Source organism: Anoplophora glabripennis, unplaced genomic scaffold (assembly GCF_000390285.2).
Source record: "Anoplophora glabripennis isolate ALB-LARVAE unplaced genomic scaffold, Agla_2.0 scaffold32, whole genome shotgun sequence".
Lineage (NCBI taxonomy): Eukaryota > Metazoa > Arthropoda > Insecta > Coleoptera > Cerambycidae > Anoplophora > Anoplophora glabripennis.
The window spans coordinates 530,575-541,848 of record NW_019416220.1 but is presented as its reverse complement, the minus strand read 5'-3'; positions in this window follow the sequence as shown (position 1 = coordinate 541,848).

The window sequence follows — 11,274 nt, the reverse complement described above, 5'->3', positions numbered from 1 at the left end:
ATCATATAAATAAACTTCAGATTTTAAAGAAAAAAATGGATGGCATTTTCAAACGACAATGTCAAAATCTTAGGGACATTATAATTGTTTTTTTATCTAAAAAAATATTTGCCCTTTTTACTAATTTTCTTTAAAAAAAATACAAAAATATTACTGAAGTTGTAGTATTTTCAACCCGTACATCGCTGGCCTATTGTAGTCTCTAGCGTCATTCGCGTTGTGCGCTCTCTCCCTACGTGGCTCCAGGCGATTCCGAATACTGAAATCCGATTTTGTTATTAACGTTTTTGCGATAGTGTTTACATTAGTTTTCAATAATGGTTTGTTGAAGTTGAATTTGCTGATATAAAATAGATATTATAAAATTTTATGTATTTCTTTCCACGGAAAAGAAATTCTTTCAAATTTTTGTCCGTTTTTTTCCTATATAAGACTTCTAACTACTGATATTGCGGGAACTAATAAAATATATGTTTTTTAAAGGGAATGCTTTGTTATTAGTTCCGTTAAGGGTCAACATAAATTTCATGTTGTTTCATTTAAATCGTAATATATCTAATTTTTATTCGGCATATATTTGGATGCCTATGTTTTAAAATTTTATACATAGCGGTCACGAAAGTTTAAAAGTATTTCAGGCATTTCAGAATGTGAATTGTTTGTATGTTTGGCTTTATTACTTCAGCAGGTAAGGTGGCTAAAAATGAATGAATATTTCCCATTTTAAATTCAACAAATAAAAGGCCACTCACTCAGAAAAATGTATTTGAACATATTTTACGATTTATGCCATAAATACAGCATCTTTCGCCTTTGATTATTGTTTAGAATCCAATTTTTGTTGTACGTTCTATTTAATCAACTTCATGTAAAATTAAAGTCAATTTTTTTTTTATTTGGATAATGTCAAAAATTCATGGAACAAACTCTGTGTGTGTTATCTAAGACATTACAAAGCGTTGACGAAGTTTTAGTCCTGATACAGGATGTCCTATTTCTACTTTAAGAAAAGAGAATCAGTGCAAACTCTTCAGGACTATGGGTACGAATTGTAGAAATGTCAAATTTTGTTCGACATCTGCATAGAAAAATTCACTCAAATTTCACTCAATTTTACTCAATAATGTATCAATTTCTGTCCACGCCCGATTGAGTGAAATTTTCACTCTATTAGTATGAGTATAACTGAGTGAAACTATTGCATTGCATTTACGTGAAGAATTTATTTGAGGAGTACCTATATTTGAGTGAAAGTACTCAGTTTTAGTTTAAATATAATCACAAATGAGTAAAATGATCAAAATGCCCAATATTGAGTGAAAATGTACTCAATAATTCCACTCAATGCATTCACTCCGAACCTTTATTGCTTTCGCTTACACCGATTTTTTTATAGTGTATACGGGTATTTATTTTCATTTTGAATAAATGTGAATCAGCGCAAGTGACAGAATTTCACTGAATTAAATTGTTACTCACTGACGAGTAACAGAAACTCACATCAGTCAAAATTTAAAATTAGTCAATTCTGCCTTAATATTTTCACTCATAAAATTACTGTTGTATTTATATTAACGGAGTGATTATTTCACTCAATCTGGTGTGAGCAGAAATTGATACATCATTGAGTGCTATTTGAGTGAAATTTCACTCACCTTTTGTACAATATATGAACTAATCTCACTGTTTTTCAAAGAACTGATCCCGCTCCAGTATAAAAGGGCATCATGTATATCTCCAATAGGAAATAGTTTTTACTTGATTTGATTTTCATTCAAACATATGCCCCGATTTTTTCCATAAAAAAGAGCAGCAAATTGAGTTAATCGGTTACGTATTTTCATTGCATTAGTGTTTGCCGGTTTCCCATTAACTACTATTAAAAAGTTTAATCGCTTCCAAAACATTAATAACCAATTTTTGGACCTGGTTTTATTTACATTTCCAGTCAGATCGTTCATTAAAGTTGAAATTGCCTGCTGATATTGACATTTATGGACCAGGGCAAATAGTGATGCCTGTCGCTTTGGTACGATAATTAAAAACATGAGATCGCTAACTAGACATCGTGTCGAAATACGAATAGCGCGATTTTATAAATATTCCAATTTGCAATAGAGCCGGACGTACGCGTAAAATACGGAAAACGAACACGCGGAACCAGTCACGCGAAAAATTACAGATTACAAAAAAAAGTTTTTTTAAAACTTCCTTATATACACAGTAAAAAAATTCCACTAAAATTTCAGTTAATTTTACCGAGTAATGTGTCAATATCTGTCCACACCCGATTGAGTGAAATTTTCCCTGTATTAGTATGAGTACAACTGAGTGAAACTATTGCATTAGAAACGAGTGAGTTTTACTCAAATCCGAATTACTGCTAACTATCAATTGAGCGACTTTTGACTCTATTCTGAGTATATAAAACCATTTTAGAGTTGGCTTTTTCTCTAATATGATTTAAATTTAACACTAATTAATTATGTATGAGTGATTTATTTTTGCACTCAATATTTAATTAATTAAAAACAGTCTGAGTAAAAAATGACTCAATAATAGTTCAATTTAAATCACATTAGAGAAAATGTCAACTCTAAATTGGTTTTATATACTCAGAAAATAGTCAAGAGTCGCTCAATTGATACTTACTTAGCAGTAACTCAGATTTGAGTAAAACTCTGATACAATAGTTTCACTCAATTGTACTCATACTAATAGAGTGAAAATTTCACTCTAATCAGGTGTGGACAGAAATTGATACATTATTGAGTGGAATTGAGTGAAATTTGAGTGAAATTTTTTTACAGTGAACCTATATTGTACGTTACAAATACGTAATTATAGATAACAATTTAACTATCCTTTTAAATAACCAAATATTAAACGAGACTTAATATGTTGTCTTTAATTATTGTAATCATTGCATTTAAATACATGACCAAAATGTCCAATATTGAGTGAAAGTGTACTTAATAATTTCACTCCGAACCTTTATTGCATTCACTCACACCGATTTTTTTACACATAAATATCCGTATAATTTATGTTCAGAAAATTGGATAAACTATGAATCAGCGCAAGTGACAGAATTTCACTGAATTAAATTGTATTTCTACATTCACATATTTTTTTATACATTCGACTTTGGTCTTTAATTGTCTGCTCTTACTCTGGAGACGCCCTATATCTCACTCTGTGGATGAATAAACAAATATTTTAATTTTAACAAAAGACGTTCTGTGGAATGGACGAAACTTAATGTACCTGCTTCATTCCAAAGATGAACTTGCACCGAATCCTAAACTATTGACCACTTGCAACTTAATACGTCTTATATCCGTCGCATAAAAGCTAATCTATGCGACTTCAGGAATTTCCTGTTCTCTTTTAAGGAATTCTTCAAGTACTCAGTTGTCTCCTTATGCATCTTTATGTATATTATAGTGTCTTTCTTTGCACCTAACTTATGACTATACCCCAAGAAATGCTTGTAAGCAATATAATTTAAAATCTTTAAAATAAATAAATAGGAGTTGTGTTAATTTTACATAATAAAACAATACGTTGCACTTGTTTAGCCTCAGTTATAAATAAAAAATAAACAAAACAGCAACATAATTAAACCGTGAACAGCTTAAACTTAATCAGAATCCGATCTTCAATTAAAATGCTGTATTTCTCTGAAAAGTTGCTACTGCCAGTGTACTTCACACGTGTTATGATATGACGGTATGGTAAGAGTAGGAAATGGTGTACAAGAAAGTGTTTGTGAAATGCCTTTGTAGGGTGTATTTCTGAGTGTTGATTTTCTAGTTTTTGTATGATATTATGAAAAAGTATGTATACGATTCAAAGAAAGTTCCACATTTAAGAGATTATGCGAGCTTTGAACGCCAATAAGTTAATGTTGAGATAATGAGAAATTGTAAACCAGAAATTTTAGAGAATCCTGGTACAAGTACCCAAAGAATAGACATAAGATTTCAGGTATGTTATATGCTGTAAAAATCAAATAGCACATTGCAGGATAAAATAATATTTGGAACTAGTAGATTTGAAAAAAAAGAATTAAAATTCACAGGTGATTTTTAACAGAGTAAACTGAGCTATCTATATTTTTTTATTAAACCTATCAACATCGAGAGTGTTTAGGAAATATGTAACGTAAAACCGGTACTTGATTATCGTGAAATACGATATTTCAATATTTTATATCCGGGTTGTTGTAATATTTACGATTTATAAAATATTATTTACCATTGTCCTAGCGAGTCAGGGAACACACGCGAGTTTAGTATTTTAAACCGCATAGTTAGATAAAACGACAATTACGATATCGTAGAAAAAGAACGCCAACGCAGTAACAGCGTACTAATTACCATCGGAATTGTTTTTGATTCTGTTTGAAAAAAAAATTATCCAACAATTGGATATCAATTAAATGGCAATTAGTTGAAAATCAATTACAGTATAAAATCGGCACTCTCAAAAAAGGTGCCGGGCGCAGGCGTTTTCTATTTAATTTCAATTTACATTTAACCCAAAATGTTTATCATTATTGATTGCTTTGCTTGATTACCTAATTCTCTATCCATAATGACTAAAGGCTGTAAATGGAGCGAACATTATCCAGTCCATTATTGCAGCTGTGATAATGCATATGATGAAGACATCTCACGGCGCTGCATTAAAAATTTAAACTTGAATTTGTACTTGAATTCAAAATTTCGTACTCAAACTGTTATTAAAAATATTAAATATCATGCTTGAATACGAGATTTAATACTTGAACTCGAAATTCTGTACTTAAATAAAAAATTCAGTAGCTGAACCGAAATATATATCTACTTTAACTATCTTTTTTTAAAAATATCCTTATTTTAGAAGCTGTAGAGTATAGAGCTATTTCCAAATAAATTTTCGGGAAAATTATCCGAATAAACAATAGTAACGTACGTTTCCAAATGATTCCCTACTTAAATTCGATATTGAATAGTACTTGAATTCAAAATTTAGAACTTGAGTTCGAAATTTGTTGATGCTTGAATACGAAATTTCGTACTTCAATAAAAAAATTCGTGAGCGGATTAAAACGTATGTTCTCGAACGATGTATTACTGATTTCGAAATTTAAACAAAATGTTGAAAACTTTTCATGTCAATTTGGATAGACTGTGACATCTAAAATTTTTGTGTTTCTTTATTATCATTGAACGAAACTGTAGTTTTTTTTGATAATATCATAATTTAGTATTTAGATTGAAATTCTATACTTAAATAACAAACTGAACTTGAAGTAAGTGCTTGAACTCATGAAATTCGAAATTTTTTACTTGAATTCAAAATTTCGCAGTTGAACTCAAAATTTCGTGCTCAAAGATTGTTATTAAACTTGAAATTTATCTATGACAATATTCAATTCATAATTTTGAAGTTTATATTTGAAATTTAAATTCCATAGTTAAAGACATTGAACGTGAATTTCATGCTTGAACTCAAGATTTGATACTTAAACTCGAAGTTTCATACTTAAATTAAGAATTTAGTAGCTGAACTGAAACTAGAAGTGCTGTTTTTTCAATAATTGGCATAATTATTGACGCACATATACTAAGAAATAGTCATTGCTATTTCCAAATTAATTTTCTGGAAATGAATCAGAATGAACGTACTTCCCCAAATGAATCCTTGCCGAAATTCCATATTGAATAGTACTTGAATTAAAAATGTCATACTTGAACTCGAAATTTCGTACTTGAACTCGGAATTTCGTACTTGAACTCGAAATCGCGTACTTTAACAGTAAATTTCATAAGTGGACTACGAATTATATTCTAAAACTATTATTGGACTCCATGTACTCATTAGCTTGAAATAGGGTGAGTTATTTCGACTTTGATAAAACTTTGTGGCGTTGGAATCCTCTTATGCAAATTTGAATAGACCATCACGTCTACAATTTTTGTGTTTCTCTAATATTACCGAAATAAACAATAATCTTTTATTGATAATTTAAAATTTTCTGATATGGATTGATTATCCATACTTAAATTAAAAATTGAACTTAAAGTTCGTGCTTGAACTTAAGAAATTTGATATTTAGTACTTGAATTCAAAATTTCGAAGTTTATCGTCAAATTTCGTAATCGTACTGTCATTAAATTCGAAATTTAACTAGAATCGACCTAAAATTTGCAGGAAAATTCAGAAATTTTAATTGTTCAAAAACTTGGATATTGGAATTTCGTATACTATTTTCATAACACTTTTAAGTTTCCAACTTATTTTAGAACATTCGAAAACTTGTTTTTCGGTGAGCGGGATCGAATTGTGGAAGAAAATGTTTCGAATAAAATATGTAAGATTTTGAATCACAAATTAGATAATGACCTTTATCAGTTTGACCTTCACAAGCTACAAGGTCAAACCAAGGTATCAAATATATTTGAAGGTAAAAGGTAGCAGCATTTAAAAACGTATTTGATTGAAACTATTAGTATGATTTTGACAACAATTTTGAATTTTTGTTAAGTTCTGGACATTCTGGATGCTCCTAGAAACGATTTAAGTCCAAGTATCGTGTGAGAGAAGCGACTTATAATTATGTCATCATCTTTTTGTTTAGTTTAGCCGATATTACAAAAGAAAATATTTTTAATATTCCTCGTTACATAACGTAATTTCGAATGCAGAGTTCCTACATCTAATACAGTTATGTGAAAGCAATGCCGGATACTAAAGGGGATCAAGTGTGGAATGAAAATTTATATGACGCCTACTTCCCAGGAGTTGCGAGATATGCTAGATTTGTACTTATACCAGTCTTATCGATGTTATAGATTGGGACATTCGTGGAGTTCTCTGGGTTTCTCTAAAGCTGAGAGCTTAGGATAGTTCTCAAGGCGAATCCTGAACCCGGGCCATTGGCTGGCGGATGACAAATTTCGAATTGATTTTCGCAAGGAACAGCGGCAGCAATGTTCAAAAATACTTAAATTTACTAATTTCTTATACCTGCATACAAAATTACTAGTGTGTAAAAAGTATTTAATTATAGGTATTAGTGTCTAAAATTAAATAATTTTACATTTGTACCTTTGCGCATTGCGTACAAAGAGACGACCAGCGTTCCATAGTTTCATCTCTCGATTTATCAGTTTCCAACTTAGGCGTTTCCTCCCGTGTCATATGCGTGTTATTATTTTGTATATCCTCGAACGAATTTAACATATCAAGAACATCGCTCGGTAAATAACGTGTAAGAAAATTTGAGCACGATACGCGAGTGTGTCGGTGAGTGATTCGCACTTGTCCTATTAGCAAAAGCGCTGGCTATTTGTCACAATAAAGAAAGATATATAAATAAAAGGTACCTACATACATATTTGTTTTTACTAAAATCGACAATAACAATTTTTGGAATCTTCTAAAAAGATGCGCCCATGGAATCGCACTTGCCACACACCTTACCCGTATGGGTATAGTGTATAAATATTCACTTAGTGTTTACATTTTACGTACTATACAGCGTCCGTAAGGTTACTACTTTACACACTAATCAACTTATGAAATCCTAGTAATAATAATATCTTCATGAATCAATGACTATTAACCTGAAAACTGCAGACTCGTAGGGGCGATGTATTAATATTCTGCTGGTGTTACTGCAAGAGTATATTCCAACAAAATTTAAGAATCTTCTCCTACTTGCTAAGCGGATAAATTCGTTGCCGCTTAGGAATCATTTGCGTTTAAAGAAGTAGCGATTTCGTTAAAATACGCCGAATCGGCAATTTCAGTTAAACTAAAAGTCACCTAAGGAACTTTATTAGAGTAGTTTCATTCGCCGTTTTCCTTCTATTTTAATTTCCTAATGAAACCAGTTTAAAAATATATCGCGTCCTGCGTTTAGTGTTAATTTAAATGCATATTTGAAGCTCCCTTGCACCTCTTGGAGTGTTATTTTATCGTTTGAGATTCTTAGTTTGTTTCAAGAAGAATGATGTGGCAATAGTTAACCTTGATTCAGTTTCTTCAATAAAAATCAATCATTTGACCGTAATAGGATGAAATTAGTGTTAATATACACTTTTTACCCCACAGTGCGTAAAGTATTAGCGTAATGTACATTACGCAGACTCGAGTTAGTGCGAAAAATGAATCGATTTGATTCAAACAGTATGTATTTTAAAATTATTTGTGATTTCATTTTTGGTACTAGTGTTTACGCACTGAAGTACATTACGCATTAGTTCTGGTTTATCTCACGAGGTAAAAGAAGTAAGCGTTAAAGTCTGTGTCGTTCTGTCAATTTCTTACGTTTACAAACAGACATATTCGACTTCTCTACAAAATAGTGCGAAGTCTCGCCTCAGCATGTCTTCTCCTGTGTTTACTTTGTAAATCTAAAGACGGCACGTAGTGTTCAAATGTGATTTTCATCCCAAAGGAACAGCTTTAGACGCAACACTAGATATAAACCGTGAGATGTGCCTCCTAGATGTCCACGAAGGTTTACACAACTCAGACCGTGAAGCCATTACACCGTCCTTGCAATATGAATATATTTGGCCCCATGCGACTGAGGGTTGATAATCGTAAACAACTTTTATCTACCTACGCAGACATGTCGTGTTGGTGAAGTAAATAGTCAAGACCTACTTAATATTATTTTATAGCACGTACAAAATATTCTTTATGTTGATAAGCAAGGGGAGAGCCCTTGGTAAACTTGTATGAATCGAGCGCCTTCTTGATTTTAGTCCCCAGTGTATATTTTTAACCACTTTTCGGCAAATATTTAACACAGTTTCTATTCGTTGCGGATATATACTTCAATTCAGTTTCAATAAGCTTCTAATAATGTATTTGAAGTGGGTAAGTGATAGTAATATCAGGATACGAAGATTTTCTGCGTATATCAGTTCGTTCTGTTGCATTGTGGTTACCTAGGGCATAGTTAATCCTATGGGAGGTAAAGTAATGTCGGGACAATTAGAAATTGTGGTTGTTATCCCACCATACCGCCCGCTGTTGCTAACATAAGCAAATGAAGTAGACCAAATTAACAGGGTGGGATGCGCCAGGCGAGAATTACACACATATTTTTTCCGTATTATCCTCCCTATCTCCTTTAAAATAACAAATAAACGTCGTGTTTAAATTATACTAAATTGAATTGAGTTGTCAAGGAAGTGCTGCGTTAGAGCGACATAAGGCTTCTGTAATATTTAAGATATTTACAATGTCCGATGGCTTATCTATACAGGGTGTCTGCGAAAGGTTGGGAAATCTCGAACCTGGAGCTAGTGGTGGCCAAAGTCGATTCATCATAAACTGCAAACATATTTGTTTCAAAACTACCAGTTCCTTGTATTTTTAAAATTCAGTAATAATTAGGAATTATTCAAGACAAATGTAGCATATTATAATCAAACTTATGTTTTCTTGAAAGAAAATTGTAGGTCACAGAATGGCGTAGGTGGGAAGTAGCACGATAGATGGAGCCACTTACACTCTGTGTATACACGTCTCCATATCGACACTAAAGCCGCTGGATCGTTCGTCGGTTGTGTGATCTACGACATACTGATGAGCACCAACACCGATTTATGTCTGATGGGTTAAACTGACGAACGATCCTAGCTGTTGTACTAGGTGTGGTGTTGCGAGTACAATCCAATGCTGGTCGGGGCATGTACCTCGCGCGGGGTAGTTGTTTCTCGCAACACTGGCAATTTAAATACTACGCCTTTTTTAATTTAAAACTAAACATTTAAATAGAGTTTATCCAAATCGATGGATAGGCTGGTCAGGACAAGTGTCTAGATCACCAGATTTAAATCCTTTGGATTTCTACTTGTGGGGTGATTTGAGAAGACGTGTTTACGGCATGTATACGGAATATTGGGACACCCTGTACATATTTTATAGATATTGTAACGATAATGATCAAACACTGGCAGCATCAGCGTAACTTATGTCACCCCGACAACAAAGGGAGATACATATGTATAAGAATTGAACAGATATACGTCCTAATACGTTTGTAGCGTGTCGACGAGCGATATTTCCAAGCCGGCGTAGGGGAATGTAATATTCAGAACTCTACTTATCTAATTGAAACGATGCCCCTCCATATTGCTGCTCAGAATTGTTTTCGCCGTAACGAGTTTTTCAGTTATAAAATCGTTTTTACAACAATAACCCGCCCGTGTGGTGTTTGCTCCAAAATGGGTTTTGAAATGAACGGAGTTCATTTATTTTTTCATTGGCCTTTTCAGACAATAAAACTTTTCAAATGTTTTTTTTATTATTTTAAAATGTACAAAAAATTTAAACTACATATTTTTTACCTGGTTCACTGTTGATTTAAAATTTTATAACCGTGATGAAAAGTTTAATGCAACGGGTTGATTTCGCATTTGAAGCCAATAATTCTTAACTCTCACATTTTTTTCTAATACCTACCTTTATTAAATTTTCATGGACGACAGACATGCTTGAGAATTTTCTAATGGATGTGTATTTTTAAATAATTTATATTCGCAATACAGGGAGATACATTTGCTGCCACTTAATTTTTATTGTCGATGTACATGATTAGGACAAAATGTAGTCCCGCAGCATCAGAACTTACAGTAAAGAAAAACAATTGAACATCAATCTAAAATATGGGAAATATCCGAATTCATGATCTCATTGCACCATAACCCCATAGCTTGCTTCATAACCCCGTAACCCCATAACCCCGTAAACCCGTAACGCCGTAACCCCGTAACCCCATAACCAGAGATGTGTGAGAGATCTCATACATCAAAGGTTCGAAAATAGACGACTGAGGATTGGCAGGCTTCCCCAACCCCATAACCACATAGTCCCGTAACCCGGGGTATACGAGGATGTATAATCACGGAATTCTGTGGGGACATGGATCTGATACATCAGGGGTCCGCAACTACACGACTGTAAGTTGGCAGGCTTTCATGACCCCATATCCCAATAACCCCGTAGCCTCACAACTCTGTAACTCAATAACCCCGTAACCCCATAACCTCGTGCGAGAATTCGAGTCTGTAGTCCTATTGTAACTACTTAACATCTTAACATGTTACTTATTGTAACAACTCTCTTAACATGGGGTTTGCAAGGTTTGGCCATATAGATTTGTGTTACAAAGTCACTCGGGATCTATACTTAAAAAACGCAATAAATATCCTGACTGTACAATCATTAATCGCGAGTCTGCAGCCAAAATCGTTCAAATAATAG